At 42.4% G+C, this 17,310-nt stretch overlaps 1 protein-coding gene across 3 annotated transcripts in view; it reads left to right on the forward strand.

Annotated features, from left to right (window-relative positions):
• The window catches only part of SLC23A2 (solute carrier family 23 member 2), a 132,323-nt gene that overhangs the window by 1,337 nt on the left and 113,676 nt on the right, over window positions 1-17,310 (forward strand). The window lies entirely within an intron of this gene.

Genomic DNA, 17,310 nt, shown 5'->3' on the forward strand with positions numbered 1-17,310 from the left:
GAGCCGGGAGGGGGAAGATGCTGTCCCTGCTGACATTGGAGTCATCCGTGTGCAGAGAAGGCCGGGGATGTGGGACGGGGAGTCCCGAGTCGGTCGGTTTTGAGCTGTCATTAGTTGGCCATGTGACCTCCCTCCGCCCGCTTCTTCCTCTTTAAGGCCACAGGCTAGAACCTGGGGCATCTGGAGCATTTAAATTATGTTTTTGCATTTGAATGCTGTTAGGCAGGGGGCCTCACCATTTCCCGTTGTTGTCTACGCCAGCCCTCCACCTTCTCACTTGACTTTGTCCTCCTATAGCCCCTGAAGGTGTTTGACTCTGGTGGGATTTATAAAGGGCCTTTCAGCTCAAAAATTCGGTGCTGGGTTATTGTAGCCTCTGTCAGGATCACTTGTGAACCTATCACTCCTGGCCTCTTTTCACTCATCCGAAATGTAATAGCTTTTGGGCACCGACCTTTTAAAAGGCCAGCGGTGGGCATGCACGGTGTAAGCCCTCATGGCACACCTGCTAGATAAAAGGCTGTGTCCATCACCTGTTTCGCCTGACGGCCTGAGCACGAGCTCTCTGCGTTTTAGCCTATTTCCTTTGCTAAAATGGCTTCTTTCTTTGAATACCAGGGCATTTTTCTTTTGGCTTCTTTGATGGGAATGGGGAGTTATTTTTTTTTTTAAACTAGCTATTTCAATAACTTTTCATATTGACAGTCTTTTTTATTTCGGATGGTTCAGTGGCAGTTTTGTTTTCTGACTGTGACCCAGGTAATTACGCTGAGGTTTAATGTCTGTTAAGGTGTTTCAAAGATGCTCATGAAAGTCCCTGGCTGGAATACGGGAGAGGGTTTGACAGGGTTTATGCTACCCTCCCTGTGCTGTTTGTGTAGCAAAGGCTAGTGGACTTAGCATTGTTATCAGGAGGGGGACCTGGCCCTGAGCAGGTCTGCCTAGGGCGGTAGCATGTGGTTTCTTGACTTTGTGCAGGAAAGATTTCACAACACAACTCCAGGTGATTTTTAGAGGACGTTTATTAAAGCTGGGGACAGTGACACAAGGAAGGGCCTAGGACAGAAGGAGCAACAGGAGAGAGACTAGGCAGGGAAATGAGCCTAAGCTGGCCTACTTTGGCTAAGAAGTCAGAAAAACGGGGGCCTTGGGGACAGGGGGTTAGCTGCTGCTGCCTATTGCTCCCCGGTTGCAAGCCTCAATGGGGTCCCTTAGAGATTGGGAGATGCATGCCTGTGGGCGGAAGAGAAAGGCTCCTGCATGCTCCTGGGAGGAAGTGCGAGCCTTAGGACCTTCCCTTGGGATCTTCCTTTTGAGATTTTTGTTTTAAATATATATATATTTTTATTGATTTCAGAGAAGGAAGAGGGAGAGAGATAGAAACATCAATGATGATAGAATCATTGATTGGCTACCTCCTGCATGCCCCACACTGGAGATTGAGCCAGCAATCTGGGCATGTGCCCAGACTGGGAATCGAACTATGACTTCCAGGTTCATAGGTAGATGCTCAACTAGTGCACCACACTGGCCGGGCCATTTTGAGGGCTTTTAAAGACTGGGCATTTAGGGGAGGCTGTAAATAGAATATTCGTCAGTTTTATGCTGATGTGGCAAAATGAGATTTATTCCCTTAACTTCACCTGTCCTTCGATTTCTGCTCATCTATCTCCTGAATAGGGTGATTTAAAGCTATTTACTCTCTGGTTGTGGAGAGGTGTAAACCTTTTACTCTTAAGTGTCCTTGGTTACAGAAGAAAGGATTTTGCGATTTACTAGATGGCTGTAAACTGCTTGGCCATTTAACTATCAATCTCAGTTTCCCTGTTCCCACTTGTCCTGGCTTACTAGCCGGTCTCAGCATTGCAGAAATGAATTAGATGGCCCAGGAGTGAGCTCATGTGTAAGGAGTAAGCGCCATCAATCCATAACGCTAATTTGATGCCAGGTGCTGTTGATCAAATCATTGTTGATAAAATTCAATCTTTTGCCCTCAAGGAACCTAAGGTCTAGTAACTAGACTCTAGTTTGTTGGATTTTGGAAATCCTGAGTTGGCTATTGTCAACTTCTTCAGGATCTCTAAAGACAAACCTGAGACCCATTTAGGGACTGATTTCTGGCACCACTGGTACCTTAAGGAATTTTCCCATTTTGCTTAAGGGAATTAAAAATCAGCAGTTGCCAGTACCGGTTTGGCTCAGTGGATAGGGCTGAAGGGTCCCAGGTTCGATTCCGGTCAAGGGCATGTACCTTGGTTGCGGGCACATCCCCAGTAGGGGGTGTGCAGGAGGCAGCTAATCGATGTTTCTCTCTCATCGATGTTTCTAACTCTCTATCCCTCTCCCTTCCTCTCTGTAAAAAATCAATAAAATATATTAAAAAAAATCAGCAGTTATAATTTGCAGTTATATAGTGCTTTTTTAAAACGTATTTTTTTAAAAAAATTCTCTTAGGCTTTAACAATTTAAACATTTTACAGTTCTTCCATGACCTGTTTCCAGGCCTTGCTTATAAAGCTCCCAACACACTAATCTCAAAGCCGGATAACCTCATTAATTCATTTTCACTCCCTGCTGTTCTTCTAGTTATTCTCTCTCCTCAGAGGGCCCCCGTGTCTGGGCTTTCTTTTATCCTTTTGCTAGGGAACATTGCTGCTCCAGGTTAAGCTGTGCATTACTGCCACGGGTTTTCTACAAGCCTTTTGTGTGCGTATGGCACTTCATTTTCTCCCTGGCTTTGCTATTAGTAGCCTGTTATTTATCACAGGTTCTAGATCAGCCGTGGGCAAACTACGGCGTTTGAAATGAATAAAACTAAAAAAAAAAAAAAAAAAAAAAAAAAAAAAAAGACCGTACCCTTTTATGTAATGATGTTTACTTTGAATTTATATTAGTTCACACAAACACTCCATCCATGCTTTTTTGTTCCTGCCCTCCGGTCCAGTTTAAGAACCCATTGTGGCCCTTGAGTCAAAAAGTTTGCCCACCCCTGCTCTAGGTTGTTGGCTCTCCAATAATTGAGGTCTGCTTGCAGCTTATACTTTTCATAGGCCTTTCACACATTTAATGCATTTATTGAGAGACTGCTGTGTGACTGGCAGTGTTTGGGGCACTCCGGATGCTGCCTGGAGATTCTCTGCCCACATGGAGCGCACACACGGGTGGGGGGAAGACAGTGAGACTCTGTGCTCTGAAATAGAATCTCTCAGCAGTGGGGGTATTGAGTCGTATTGGGGTGGGAGCTGAACTTTTAGGAAGGGTAGACCGGGAAGGCCCGAGTCATCCTTGAGTGAAAATGTGGAGGAAGTGCGTCATCGTTGGAGGAAGAGCATATCCAGTGAGGAAGACGGCAACTACGAAGGCCCTGAGGCAGGAGGAAGACCGTATTTAGTGTTGAGGTCAGAGAGACAATGGGAGTGGGATCGTGTAAGGCCACATGGAACATGCAAAGGCCTGTGGACTTGACTTTGTTTGAAAGGGAAGCGGGGGCCGTTAGAGGTTTGAGTAGAGGAGCGATGTGCACTGACGTAGCTGTTAACAGGACATGCTGATGGTTGCTGTGTAAGAACAGACCGAAGACAAGGAGGGCTGTGCGAGGAGGTGGGAACGGCACCGGGTGTCTGACCATGGGGTCGGACCAAACCTGGGTTCAGCAACCTCGGTACTTGAATTCTGGCTAGGAAAGAATTCAGAGCCAAGACCCAAACTGTAAGAGAACGTTTATTTGGTAAATCTGAGGTAGAAGAAGTAATTGCTAAAAGAAACGGGCTTAGGAACTGAGTGATTGAGGTAAAGGAAGCGCCCTTAGAGCTTGGGAGTGAGGACGCTAATGGTGGCTTGCCTGAGGTAGGGAGAGGGAAGGAAAAGGCACGTGCATGCGTCTGTGAGGGAGAGCCCTCTAGTCCAGCGGTCCTCAACCTTCCTAATGCGCGACCCTATAATACAGCTCCTCATGTTGTGGTGACCCCCCATTTCATTGTTATAAATTGAACATAATTAAAGCATAGTGATTAATCACAAAACAGTATGTAATTATATATGTGCTTTCCGATGGTCTTAGGCGACCCCTGTGAAAGGGTCGTTCGACCCACAGGTTGGGAACCGCTGCTCTAGGTCTTCCTACCTAAGGCTTATAGGGGTGGAGATTTTAGAGGCGGTGCCAGGGGAAGATCTCAGTAGAACATTCAGCAGCTTTCCAGGTGTGTCCTTTCTGGGTTGTCATCTCCATGGATTGATTGGTTGGTGCCAGGGGAGTCATTATTCAGTGCATCTGGTCCTGATGTCAGCCCTGACTGCTTTTGTTGCTTATCTGGTCTTGGAGCTGAAATGCAACAGATGCATAGATATTATCTCTAGGGAGGACAGGGTGGGGGCCAGGGCCTCCCGTACAATTGATTTCTAGGCACCTGGGGCTTTCCACCCTGCCATCCTTATCTGCTCATGTCTAATTGCCTGCAACACAGCTACTGCAGGGCTGAGGATGGTGAGTCAGATTCGGGAGGTTGGGGATTGGGGATGGGAGGTAGTGAGAAGTAATCTGCTTCTGAGGTGGGTCTGAGGAGATTGCTGATGGACCAGATGTAGGGAGTCAGAAAGAGAGTTGAGGGCAATACCAGAGTTTCTTACCTGAGCACCTAGCACTCAGATGCTCATGGAGCAGATTTATTATTTATTTATTTATTTATTTATTTATTTATTTATTTATTTATTTATTTATTTATTTCAGAGAGGGAGGGAGGGAGGAAAGGAGGAAGGGAGAGAGAGATACCAATTTGCTGTTCCACCCACTTAGGCATTCATTGGTTGATTCTTGTATGTGTCCTGACTGGGGATTGAACCCATAACTGTGATATATTGGGACAACGCTCTGACTAACTGAGCTTCCTGGCCAGGGCCGTGGAGCAGTTTTAGGGCATGTAAGTTGTCATGCCAATCTGTCATACCCAATTTCAAGTGGTAAAAGAGGGGCAGATGTGTTGGGGAGGTCCTTTTCCATGGAAATGTAAGTCTTCTTGGGAAGGTCTTGCTGCATTTTGTCTTAATTTTTGCTCCTGACCTTAGGTAATTCCTTGACTTTAGGTTTAAAGTGTGGCCTCTAAGTCCCTCTATAAAAATTTACTCCACGGAGAGTTCTTTCTACTCATTTACTCATTAACCATTTCTTGTACTATTTAGTGGTGTTACATGTTATGTAGGCCTAGAATCGAAAGATGGCAGCAAAAGCAAAAATCTGGATTTATCAAAAATGACCCTTGACAAGTCCCTAAATCCCAGGAAGTGTCGTAGACATGATTTGCAGATATACTCTATAAAGAAATACCTAAGTGTTCAGGTGTAATGAATGCAGTAGTAAACTGTATAATTTCAGAGGCTCCTAATTAGGACTTAAACCAAGTGTTCTCGCTGCCATGAACATTTCAGAGGCGGTGTACCTCACCGTCTCTTCCTATTTGCCATCATTTTGACTCAAAATTTTCCTTATTCATTGTTTCTTCTCTGCAGTCTCAATGAGTTCTTCAGTTTCCTCCCTCAGTGGGGAAGAACCTCCGATTGCCTGGCTGCCCCAAGCCATGGCTGTCTCTGATCGGTGATCAGGAAAACCTTCTGCATTCATCGTCTCTTTCCATAGTGTCTCCCAAAGCAGCTGATCCCGCAGGCTTTCTTGTTTCAGTTGTCCTGGGGCATCTCAGTAAGCGCCTAGTAGAGGCTTATCCAACTAGAAGGCCACCTCTTTCATATGCATGTGAATCTTACAGTTGAATCTCCACATCTTCTAAGTTGAATATGAGAGCAGTTTAAAAGATGTACTTTTTCTCCCTAGGAGCCTCTTCAAGTAAGAGAGGGGACCTAAGAAAGACTAGACAACCCTATATGATAGGGCCAGTGCAGTAATGATGGTGCCAATGGGTATCAGCTATGTTCTGGGCACTTGAGGTCATCATTGTTTTTGTCCTAACAGTTGGCAGGCAAGGTGGTTCTGGTCTGCATTTTATCAGGGAAGGAACAGAGCTTGGTTAACTTCTCTAAGTTAACTCCTGGGTCTTGAATTCTGTTCTTAATGCTCTAGTAATCCATGGCGCCCTCAATGATAGAATGCTATTCCCAGGTCTTGTCTGGGTTTTTAAATTCCTATTGGCATACAAGAGGGCAGAGAAGCTAGCATTAATCAGGTGGGTGCCAGGTGCTTTGCTGGCACTTGCCGTGTCACTGAAGTTGTTTAATCACAGCAGTTCTGTGGAGTAGTTATTACTGTTCCCATTGACAGCTGAGGGTGCTGAAATTAGGTGGGAGAACAACCCCTTGCCCAAGGTTATAGTGCTGCAAGTGGCAGAATCAGAGTTTGACTCCAGGCTGGTCGGATTGTCAAGCTCCAAATTAGACTTTAGTCATGCTGTCTGTGCCTTTATGTTCCAGGATGCTTTTCTTTTTCTTTCATTTTTTAAAAATAATTCCTCCTTGTTGAAAGTATTACATATATCGCCCTCCCCCCCACTTCTCCCCCACCCCCAGGATGCTTTTCGAGAACTTGGGGCTGAAGGTAGCGGTGGGCTGGGGAAGGTGGCATTCCAGATGGAAGGAGCAGCATGAGCAGAGGTGGAGAGGCATGTGAGAGGGCTTGGCTGTGTCAGGATGCTTGGAGGGAGGCCGAGGATATGGTGAGTGGGAAGGGTGTACAGAGCGTATAGTTCCTTTGACACGATATTGTGGGGCTTGAATTTTGTCTGGAAGGCCCCGGAGAGCTTTCTCGAAGGGTGTGCGACCCATTAAGACGTGGGTTGTAGAAAACTCTCTGGAACAGCTTGGAGGGTGCATTGGGAGGAGACTGAGGACCCTTCTCTCCTTCTCCTGTCTTCCTCCTATCCCATCTGTCGTTCATTCCTGGCTACGGTGTTTGCCTCTCTGCACCCTGGCTTGAGTCCTTTGTTCCTCCATTTAGTTCCCCGATTTGTTCCTGGAAGAACCTTCCACAGCCTTCCTCCCCAGCACATTCACTTCCTTCACATTGGTCTTTCTTTGAGGTGGCTTTTCCTTGATCAAGCAAACAACCACACCACACCGAGGCCTGCCTTAACTTTTTCATTCTGGGCTATCACTTCCCAGGGAGAGGACTTGGCATTACAGCTCCTTGGCTGGTGGTCTCTCCATTTCTCATGGAAAGCCCTGCTGGAAACGGCATTTCTCATACATTCCACAGTAGTTGGGGTTTTAGCCTCAAATGCGGTTTGTCTTTCTTGTCCTCTCTGCAATGCTGGCTCAAATCCTTTGCTCTCTCCAAAGGCAAATCACCTGGCAGGGGGTGCAACCTCTTCCTCATCTAACAAGATGGATCTCAGAGGAGAGCTTCTTATTCAGAAGGTTTGGGTGGGGCTTGGTAATTTGCATTTCTAACTGTTCCCAGGTGATGAGGATGCTGCTGGTGAGAAAACCCCCAGCATCTGTTTTTGTAAGTCAGGTTTCATTGGAACACAGCCGCACCCATTCAAGAGACCATTTGCCCTGCCAGCCTAAAGTATTTGCTATTTGGCCTTTTATAGAAAAAGTTTGCTGCCAGGGCATGTGGCTCAGTGGTTGAGAGTTGACCTATGAACCAGGAGGTCACAGTTTGATTCCCAGTCAGGGCACATGCCTGGGTTGCAGGCTCGATGCCCAGTGTTGGGTGTGCAAGAGGCAGCCAATCCATGATTCTCTCTTATCATTGATGTTTCTCTCTCTCTCCCTCCCTCTCTGAAATCAGTACAAATATATTTTTTAAAACTTGCATTTTTTGGTTATAAGGTGCAAATATTCTATGCTTTGAATTCAAATCTGTCAGTCTTTCCCCCCCCCCCCCATGATTATAATATTCACTTATATTTCGTTTACTTTTTTTTAAAATCCTCACCTGAGGACATGTGGGGGGAGGGGAGAGAGAGAGAGAGAGAGAAAGAGAGAGAGAGAAAAACATTCCCAACTGAGGATCAAACCCTCAACGCAGGCATGCGCTCTGACCAGGTATCGAGCCATGACCTCCTGGTTCATAAGTTGATGCTCAACCACTGAGCCATGCCAGTTGGGTAGTTTAAAAAAAAAAAATTGGCTACAATCAATCTGTTTGTATATGAAGTAAGGATTTTTTTCATCCTCTACATTTATTCCATCACCATTTATTCAGTGTCACACTTTTCTTACTAACTTAAAATAGCACCTTTGGATCTGTCATGGGACTTATTGTTTTATTTCATTTATCTGCCTATTCCTTTGCCATGACTTTGCAGTTTTTGTCATTATAATCACTTTATAGTAGGCTTTACTAACTGACAGTGCCTATGCTCAGTTCCCCTCTTCCCCCCAGTATTTTTCAGTTTAAGGTTTCAAAATAACTTAATGGGTAATTTCATTAAATGTTTAAGTTCTTTTGGGGAGACATCATCTTTATCATAAATTATTTGGTCACAAGCAAATCTTTTGATTTACTAGTATGCAGGTTTTTTTTTTTTTTTTTTTTAGTTTAACAGACATTTATTCCTTTAGTTGAACAACCTCTACACGCAAAACAGATGGTTTGAGATTTGAGTGGAAAGGAATTTAGGTCTTAAAGAGGTTTTATGAGTTTGCTACATGTTTTCTGGAAATCATTTAACCAAGCCTTCTAAGACCTGATGGCTGCGGCCAGACGGAAAGGAAGAGCCTCTCTCCCACCCAGGTTGTTTTTTTTTTAATCCTCACCTGAGGATATGCTTTTATTGATTTTAGAGAGAGAGGAAGGGAGAGGGGGAAAGAGAGAGAAACATAGATGTGAGAAAGAAACATTGATACTTGCCTCCCTGTATGTATCCTGATTTGGCCCCAACTGGGGATTGAACCTGCAACCTAGGTTATGTGCCCTGATCAGAAATCGAACCCGCAGCCCTTCAGTGCATGGGACAATGCTGTCACCATCAATGTTCCAATCAACTGAGCCACACCAGCCCAGGGCTATGCAGGTCTTTTATGTCTCTCATTTTTCTAGATTTCTTTTCCTAATATATGGTTTACAGGTTACTTGTTTATTGCTCTTTATTTAAGAACGTTTGCTATTTAGAGTGAGATGGTTTCCCTTTGGTCCTCCCTTCCTGCCACATACACTATTTTCTAACTGTATTATTCAGAGTAGTTGTGCTAGCGAAATCTGTGTCCTCATAAAATAAAAATTTATTTCTTGCTCACATTTTTCTAGGTGGTTCCTCCCCACTAAGTGATGAGTTGGGAAACTAAGCTCCTTCCATCTTACAGCACAACTGACTGTGGAATTTTGTGCATGGAAGATGTTTTTATGGGCCAAGCTTAGAAGTAGTGGTATTTGCCCCAGTCTGTTGGCCCCATCCAAGGGAAATGGAGTTATTTTGTGTGCCCATGAGGAAAATGAAATAGCACTGTCTCCTATGCCACCTAACTAAGCTCTGTTTCTGTTTTTCAGTTGATTCTCTTGAGTTTCTTAGTAATCATAATAGCTGCAAATAATCACTTTTTTTCTTATACAGTTCTTATAATTTCAGAGTACTTACAGAAAAGGTTTAAATGTGACAGTCAATTTTTTTGGAATACCATATTGTATATAATCTTTAATGATATTGAAGAATATCCTATTTTTAATATCCCTTTCACTAAATTGCAGTATTATACATGGTGTTTTTGAATGAACAAACCTTGTCACCTTGATATTGACCCTGACATTTTGTATACCACAGACATTTTTGATAGTGTCTGTCCCTGTTATTGTGGTAATTTTCCAAGTAAGTCCAGTTTTCCTGCTGATTTTAGGGTGACCTCAAATTTCTTGCCAGGAAGAATTATATGAGTTATATCTTTCCTTTGGGTTCATCCCAAGGGCTTCTATTTTCTAGCCACGCTGTCATCTTTTGTGACTGGGATTCTGACCCACAGTCTTTTGAAAGTGTTCTTTCCCTCACAAGTTTTGTGGGTTATTTTTTCTCTTCCTTTATTTTTTTTATCCCTGTGAAGATAAACTGAACATGCTAGCAATACCGATTTTGCCCTTTCTGTTCAAGTTCTCCTTTTTACACCTGCTTCCTGACACCCAGTGTGAGCTCAGGCCCTGCATGTCCCCATTTTGAATCGTTGCTGCAAAGTGTAGTGTTTGCCCCCTCATCTCCTGAGTTCCCAGTTGGATCTGCTCTAGATGATACCAGCAGGGGCCCCGAGTGTGGGGGAGCAGGAAGTCACATGGGGTAGGGAATTTTATTACTTCAATTAACAACAACAACAACAACAACCACCACAACAACCACAACAAGCACCACAACCACAAACCCCACAAAAAAACCACAGACATGGGGTTCAATTTACTTTTTCTGGTGTTTAGTTCAATGCCTAGGGCAGGGGTGGGCAACCCCTGGCACGCGCGCCAAACATGGCACGCCAGTAACTTTTGCTGGCACGCGAAACCCTCTCTTATAATCTTCCATTTACATTTTTTTCTTAATATCGACTTTTTTATTTTTCAGATAAATTCAGTGTAGGTGCATCTTAGATAAATAAATAATTTTACATAACACGTTATCTTAAAGACCATAGACATGGATTGACTAGAGAGGGGGAGAGCAATATCTATGCCTCTGCCTTAACTCTCCCTGCCTTCCTAAATCTGACCAGTGTTTTGGTTTCATCCACATACGCTTGTGAATCTTTGTTCTCAGTGATGAATTTTGTTAAGTCCCGTAATAGGAGTAGCCTGACGGATGAAAGTAGTAGCTCGTGCATACCTCTGAAGGTCACGAAATATAAACCTGATGTAAAATCTCTGTCATCAGTGATGCAGCAGCAAAAGCCCCACTGATAATATCAAACGGAGTCATAAAGTTTTCTCCCGGACTATCAGTGTACATGTATACATTAAAAAATAAATGTATGTTTCATCATCATATACTGTGTTTTTGTCACTCAAATGAATTTTATTATTTCTTCAAAGTTCTTTACATACGTACACCTTAAGAGATATCAAGTAGGCGTAACATGTTCTCAAAAAATTAGGGTTGGCATGCAGAAGAATTTTGAGTCAGAGATTTTGCTGGTTTTGGCAGGCACTCACAAAAAGGTTGCCCACCCCTGGCGTAGGGTAATGCTTCAAAGTAGCTTCAACTCTTTTTCAATTTCTGTTTTCAACTCTGAGCTCTTGTGCTTACTGTTTTGTTTCCTGAATAGGTGCTGGCAAAGTCCTAAATTGTACTTCCCAGGCTTGTTTGTTTTTTTTTTAATATATTTTTATTGATTTCAGAGGGGAAGGGAGAGGTAGAGAGAAACATCAATGATGAGAATCATTGATCGGCTGCCCCCTGCACGCCCCCTACTGGGGATTGAGCCCACAACCTGAGCATGTGCCCTGACTGGGAATCGAACCAAGACTTGGTCCTAGGTCGGCGCTCAATCACTGACCACACTGGCAGATGGGCTCGTGACACAGAATAACATTGAAAAGAACTAAGCTTTATTGATACGCTGTAGTTGTTTTTAGTATATTCGCTGAGTTCTGTAATCATCACACTATCTAATTTCAGAACGTTTTTATTGCCCCCAAAAGAAACCCCGTACCTAATAGCAGTCATTTCTCATTTTTCCCTCCCCTCTGTCTCTGGCAATCACAACTCTATGCTATTTCTATGGATTTGCATTATCTGGACATTTTATATAAATAGAATCAGTATCTGTGATCTTTTTTTGACTGGCTTTTTACTTAGCATCATGTGCTTATTATGATTTATCCATGTTGTAATATGTAACAGTACTACATTGTGAACTTGAAGATTTTTCACATCATGATCCCAATAAATGGGAACTTTAAGTGGGATGGCCTGGAAGTTGGGCGCTATTACTCTAAACCAGCGGTTCTCAACCTGTGGGTCGCGACCCCTTTGGCGGTCGAACGACCCTTTCACAGGGGTCGCGTAAGACCATCCTGCATATCAGATATTTACATTACGATTCATAACAGTAGCAACATTACAGTTATGAAGTAGCAACAAAAATAATTTTATAGTTGGGTCACAACATGAGGAACTGTACTTAAAGGGCCAGAAGGTTGAGAACCGCTGCAACAGTCAGAAAGGGAGGCGAGGTGTCATTTACAAACTTTCCACTCAAGTGGATACTTTTGGTGTTTAGAGCTTTTCCTTTTGGGCATATATGATGTCCTTTCTGAGTTGATAGAACTCTTGTGCCTTAATTTCTTATTTATGTGTTCCAGTAGAACTAAAAAATAAAATTTGCATCAAACTCAGAGAATAGCCTTTAGTGACTCTTTCTAATTATGTCTTTTAGGCTTTTTTTCAAAAAGGAAAAAAAGAAGGGCTCTCCTTTGTGTTCCAGGTTTCTGAAATACTTGTCCTAACTAGACGTTAGGGCTTAATAGTCTGAGGTTGTGGATGGGAATCCTAATTCGTGTAGCACACCACAGGGAGAAGGCACTAATACCCTCCTTGCATTTCCTGGCAGTATTCTCTCCACAGTTCCTAATAAGAAATGAGATGGGTCCTGGCCGGTGTGTTGGTTAGAACGTCATCCTGTGCACCAAAGGGTTGAGGGTCCGATTCCTAGTTAGGGCACATAATCTGGTTGCGTGTTCTATCCCTGGTGGGGGTGGGTGCAGGAGGTCAGCCAATGGGTTGCTGGTTTTCTCTCACATCTATGTTTCTCTGTCTCTCTCTTTGCCTACCTCTCTATCTAATTTAAATAAACCCGTGTCCTCCGGTGAGGATAAAAAAAGAAATGAGATGGGTCTGGATTCTGGTTCTCCAGCTACCTCCAACTGAGTGGAGCCTCTGCTCCCTGTCTCTTTCCCCCACTTCCCCCCGAAGGTGGAACTTCCGGATTTCTAAACCCTTCGCGTTTTTTCTCCCACCACCTTTCTTGAACCCTGTTCTCAGGCAGGGTGCTGGGTCAGACACTGGGGTACAGTCTGGGAGAAGTTGCCTCCCTGGAGCTTTGGCGTGTCCATCTTCAGGTCTTCCCTGGTTCTGAGTTCAAAGTTCTGACATCCAGTCACTTTAACCTGGTTGTCATCTGATCGTGAGCACGCCTAGACATTTTGGAAAGGTTTTAGGAAGTTTTGGGTTGAGCATACATAAAATAAGTTTCTCATCTTAGTTGCACTCAACAATGTTTGTTCAAATGCCAAGAAACAGTTTATTAAGGGGAACATGGAAGGAACCGTTATGTTAGCAGGGTCTAACTTGACTACCACGGATAATTGTCATTGGTTTGCATGTTTAACTTGGCCATTTCGCCAGGAATATAAATCAGGTATTACTCCTAGATCTTCAGGTAATTAGGAAGATTGGTGCAGCCCCCATTTTTCTTGAATTATATGCTTGTTTCCTCTAGCCCTGGCTGGTTTGGCTCAGTGGATAGAGTGTCGGCCTGCGGACTGAAGGGTCCCAGGTTCGATTCCAGTCAAGGGCATGTACCTTGGTTGCGGGCACATCCCCAGTGGGGAGTGTGCAGGAGGCAGCTGATCGATATTTCTCTCTCATCGATGTTTCTAGCTCTCTATCCCTCTCCCTTCCTCTCTGTAAAAAATCAATAAAATATATTAAAAAAAACACACAAGAAATAAACAACATTTCCTGCTTAAGAAAAAAAAATGTTTCCTCTATGTGCCCCAAATGGGGATTGAACCCACAACCCAGGTATGTACCCTGATTGGGATTTGAGCACAAAATACTTCTGGTTTATGGGATGATGCTCCACTAACTGAACACCTGGCTAGGGCATTGTTACTCTTAATATTAGGTGTCTCACTTGCCTGGCTTGCCAGATAAGTGTAGTTTTTATATAACTTGAGATGTTCTTTTTTTCCCCCACTTAGTAACAAATTTTGACCTTCTCCATGTCACTAGATAGTATACTATAGAATGGCTTTATAGAATTTTATCATCAAGTATTTTACTGTTATATTTTAGCCATTTCTCACTTGTTTTACAAGTAAAGTGAATATAAGTAGGCTCATCTATTTTCTTAGAGCAATGATTTTATTGAATATGCATTTCTAAAAGGATGGCTGCTCATCATTTTTAAATTATTTTGACCAAAAACATCTAGCTGAAAATGATGGCGAGTATTTCTCTGATCTTGGAACAAGTGATAGGAGAAATTGTGAAAAGATAATCTGATTTAACATCAGAGAGATTTTAAAAGTGTCTTTTATTTCAAGTGGTATAAACAGAATGGCAAAGCAGTCATTTGCTTTTTCTGGGGAAAATGTTTGCAACATGACAAGGTTTAATGTCCTTAATTTACAAGGAGCTCTAACAGATGAATAAGAAAAGGCCAAACCTGCTGGAAAATGGACAAAAGGCACACTTGGTTCATAAGAGAACTTATACACAGGCATCAAAGAAATCAAGACTGAAACCAGATACCATTCTTTTCATGCCACATTTGTAAAAGTTAAAAAACTAATCTAGGAAAGGCAAGTGAGGTTAACATAGTTTTCTTCTCTTGGGCTTTCTTTGTTAATTTGTCTGTTTTACAATTAGGAATAGGGAAGGTTTCCTGTTTTCTGTTTTTTACTGAAAAGGTTAGGGAATAACGACAGTGAATTTGAGCCTGGCACCTTTTTTGAGCATAGTTCTTTGCTTTTATAATTTTCTCTATTTGTATGTTACTTGTTTAGGTTTTCAAAAAAGTTTTCATTTAAAAAATTGCCCATTTCACCAACATTTTCAGGTACATTCATGTGCTCCTTTTGCAACTCCTTTAAAAAGTACAAATAAAATAAGAAAAAAAAGACCCCCCCCCCAAATTAAAAGTACAAGCTAAATGTAAAAGCATGCTGAGTACATAGCATTTTTATTGGCCCTTGTTTTCAGATGTTCTTTGTGATATTCAGGTATCATTTTAATTTTTATTGAAAAGGTTTTTGTTTTTAAAATCAGGCGTTGGGGTTTTGTTAGCTTTTTTTTGGAATCTACTGAATTGATATAATGAGTTAGCTGCTCAGAGTTCCTGGGCTGTGAGTGGTATTGGCTCTGGGGTTAAATTCTTCCTGCTTCAGAAGTGTTAATGTTACCCTTTTTAAGGAAATGATAAAAGACAAAGACTAGAATTCTATATTTTTCTAAAAATTTTTTAATTCTAAAATTCAGCTGAATTTTTTAGTGACTATTTTTCTATGAAATAAAAATTTGAGAATCACCACATATAGCATTTTGAAAATCCCAATGAACAAACAGCAGAAGCACTGTGAACAGTTTTTGTAAGTTCCCAGTGGCCTTTCTGGGGGAAAGTCAGGCGTCTTTGTGCTCCAAGTGAGGTTCCTCTGACCTGCTCATGGGGCCTGGCCTTTGACCTCAGCCCCGCAGCCCTGTGCACGAGGGCAGGTGTTTATGCTTCCGAGTGTGGTGGAATGTATGAAGGGCGGGGTGTTCCAGTGGGGCTGTGACGCACGTTCACGGATGCTCACTGATGACGCAGGCTTGTTTTTGTTGGGTGACCCTTCCTGCTTAGGTCTTTCCTCAAAAATAAATTTGCGTTGTTCCAATATTAGAACTTCTGACTTAATCCTGTGTTTTGGTCTATGATGGTTTGGTCGGTGGAGTTTGAAAGCCAGTTCTTCCAAATACTCATCTTACCAATCAGCTTTAAGAAATATTTTCCAGCCAAAGCCGGTTTGGCTCAGTGGATAGAGCGCCGGCCTGCGGACTGAAAGGTCCCAGGTTCGATTCCGGTCAGGGGCATGTACCTGGGTTGCAGGCACATCCCCAGTGGGAGATGTGCGGGAGGCAGCTGATCGATGTTTCTCTCTCATCGATGTTTCTGACTCTATCTCTCTCCCTTCCTCTCTGTAAAAAATCAATAAAATATATTTTAAAAAAAGAAAAAAAAAGGAAATATTTTCCAAAAATACATCTTCATGGTCTGTGACTTTTACTTATCCTTTCAGAATTTCCCCATGATTTGTAGCTAAAATGACATTTGGTAGATTTGCAGCTTTGCCTTCATGGAAACTTAAAAAAAATTAACATGGTTTTTTCAGCTCTTTAAAGGATTTACAAAGGAAGCATACGCATGTTGGAAAAGAATTCTAACTGGTCAGAATTGTATAAAGCAAATTTCAGAAGTCACCAACTCTTATACCCCCTAGACTTCAAGGTGGTTTGATGTTTATCCTTTCTAACCCTTTTCTCTGACCACAAATATGTACTATATAATTATACTTTTAATAAAAGTGGGATTATACTACACGTGTGCAACTTGTATTTTTGAAAGAACAATATATATGATCAGAGTTTATGTAATGAAAAAATAAGCTGTTCTTCCAAAGCTTTTCATTACTTTTTTTTCATGTTCTTTCCATTATTCCCAATCCTCACTAATGGATGTTGCTTTTGTGTCTCCCTCTGACTCTGTAATTTTTATTTTTATTTAAAAAAAATGTATATTTTATTGATTTTTTTACAGAGAGGACGGGAGAGGGATAGAGACTTAGAAACATCCATGAGAGAGAAACATTGATTAGCTGTCTCCTGCACACCCCGTACTGGGTGTGTGCCCTCAACCAAGGTACATGCCCTTGACCGGAATCGAACCTGGGACTCTTCAGTCCACAGGCCGACGCTCTAGCCACTGAGCCAAACTGGTCAGGGCTCTGTAATTTTTAATAGACATAGCTTAAAATAGATTGTTGGTTACCAGTAATTTATTTTGGGAAATAAGTTTATTTATTTATTTTGCCTCACATGCATAAATATGTTTTAGAGAAAAACAATTTCTCCATTCATATTCTAATCACTCAAACTTACTAGTAATATTTTTTGTCCCAAACAGCGAAAGGTTAATGTTTAGTGTCTGAAGTTAATTAAAAAATTAACAGGATCACTGGAGGTTCATTAAAGGCTGGGCTGCTACAAGTGTGATGCCTTTTACGTGCATATTGACTTTGGGGTCATTGATGAATGGTGATGCTCACTCTCCCAAAACAAACAGTGGAGGTGAAAGATTCACAGCTTAAGTATTTTCTAATGAGGAATGTGTTGGTATCTGGCTAAACTATCACTACCTCATGCGGATTTTCTTTTCCAGAGACCGCCGCCGCAGGAGTCCGGCTGTTTTATTTTAATTGATTTTTGGGGAAAGGAAGGGAGGGAGGGAGGAAGGGAGGGAGAGAGAGAGAGAGAGATTGATCTGTTGCCTCCCGCACTCACCCGACCAGGTAATCAAACCTTTTGGTGTATGGGGATGCGCCAACCGAGTCACCTGGCCATGGCTCTGGGTTTTCGTAAAATTGTGAAATATATGCATACGTGCAAGTATGTATAAATACATTCATTTAATAAA

This window comes from Myotis daubentonii, chromosome 8, assembly GCF_963259705.1.
Source record: "Myotis daubentonii chromosome 8, mMyoDau2.1, whole genome shotgun sequence".
Taxonomy (NCBI): domain Eukaryota; kingdom Metazoa; phylum Chordata; class Mammalia; order Chiroptera; family Vespertilionidae; genus Myotis; species Myotis daubentonii.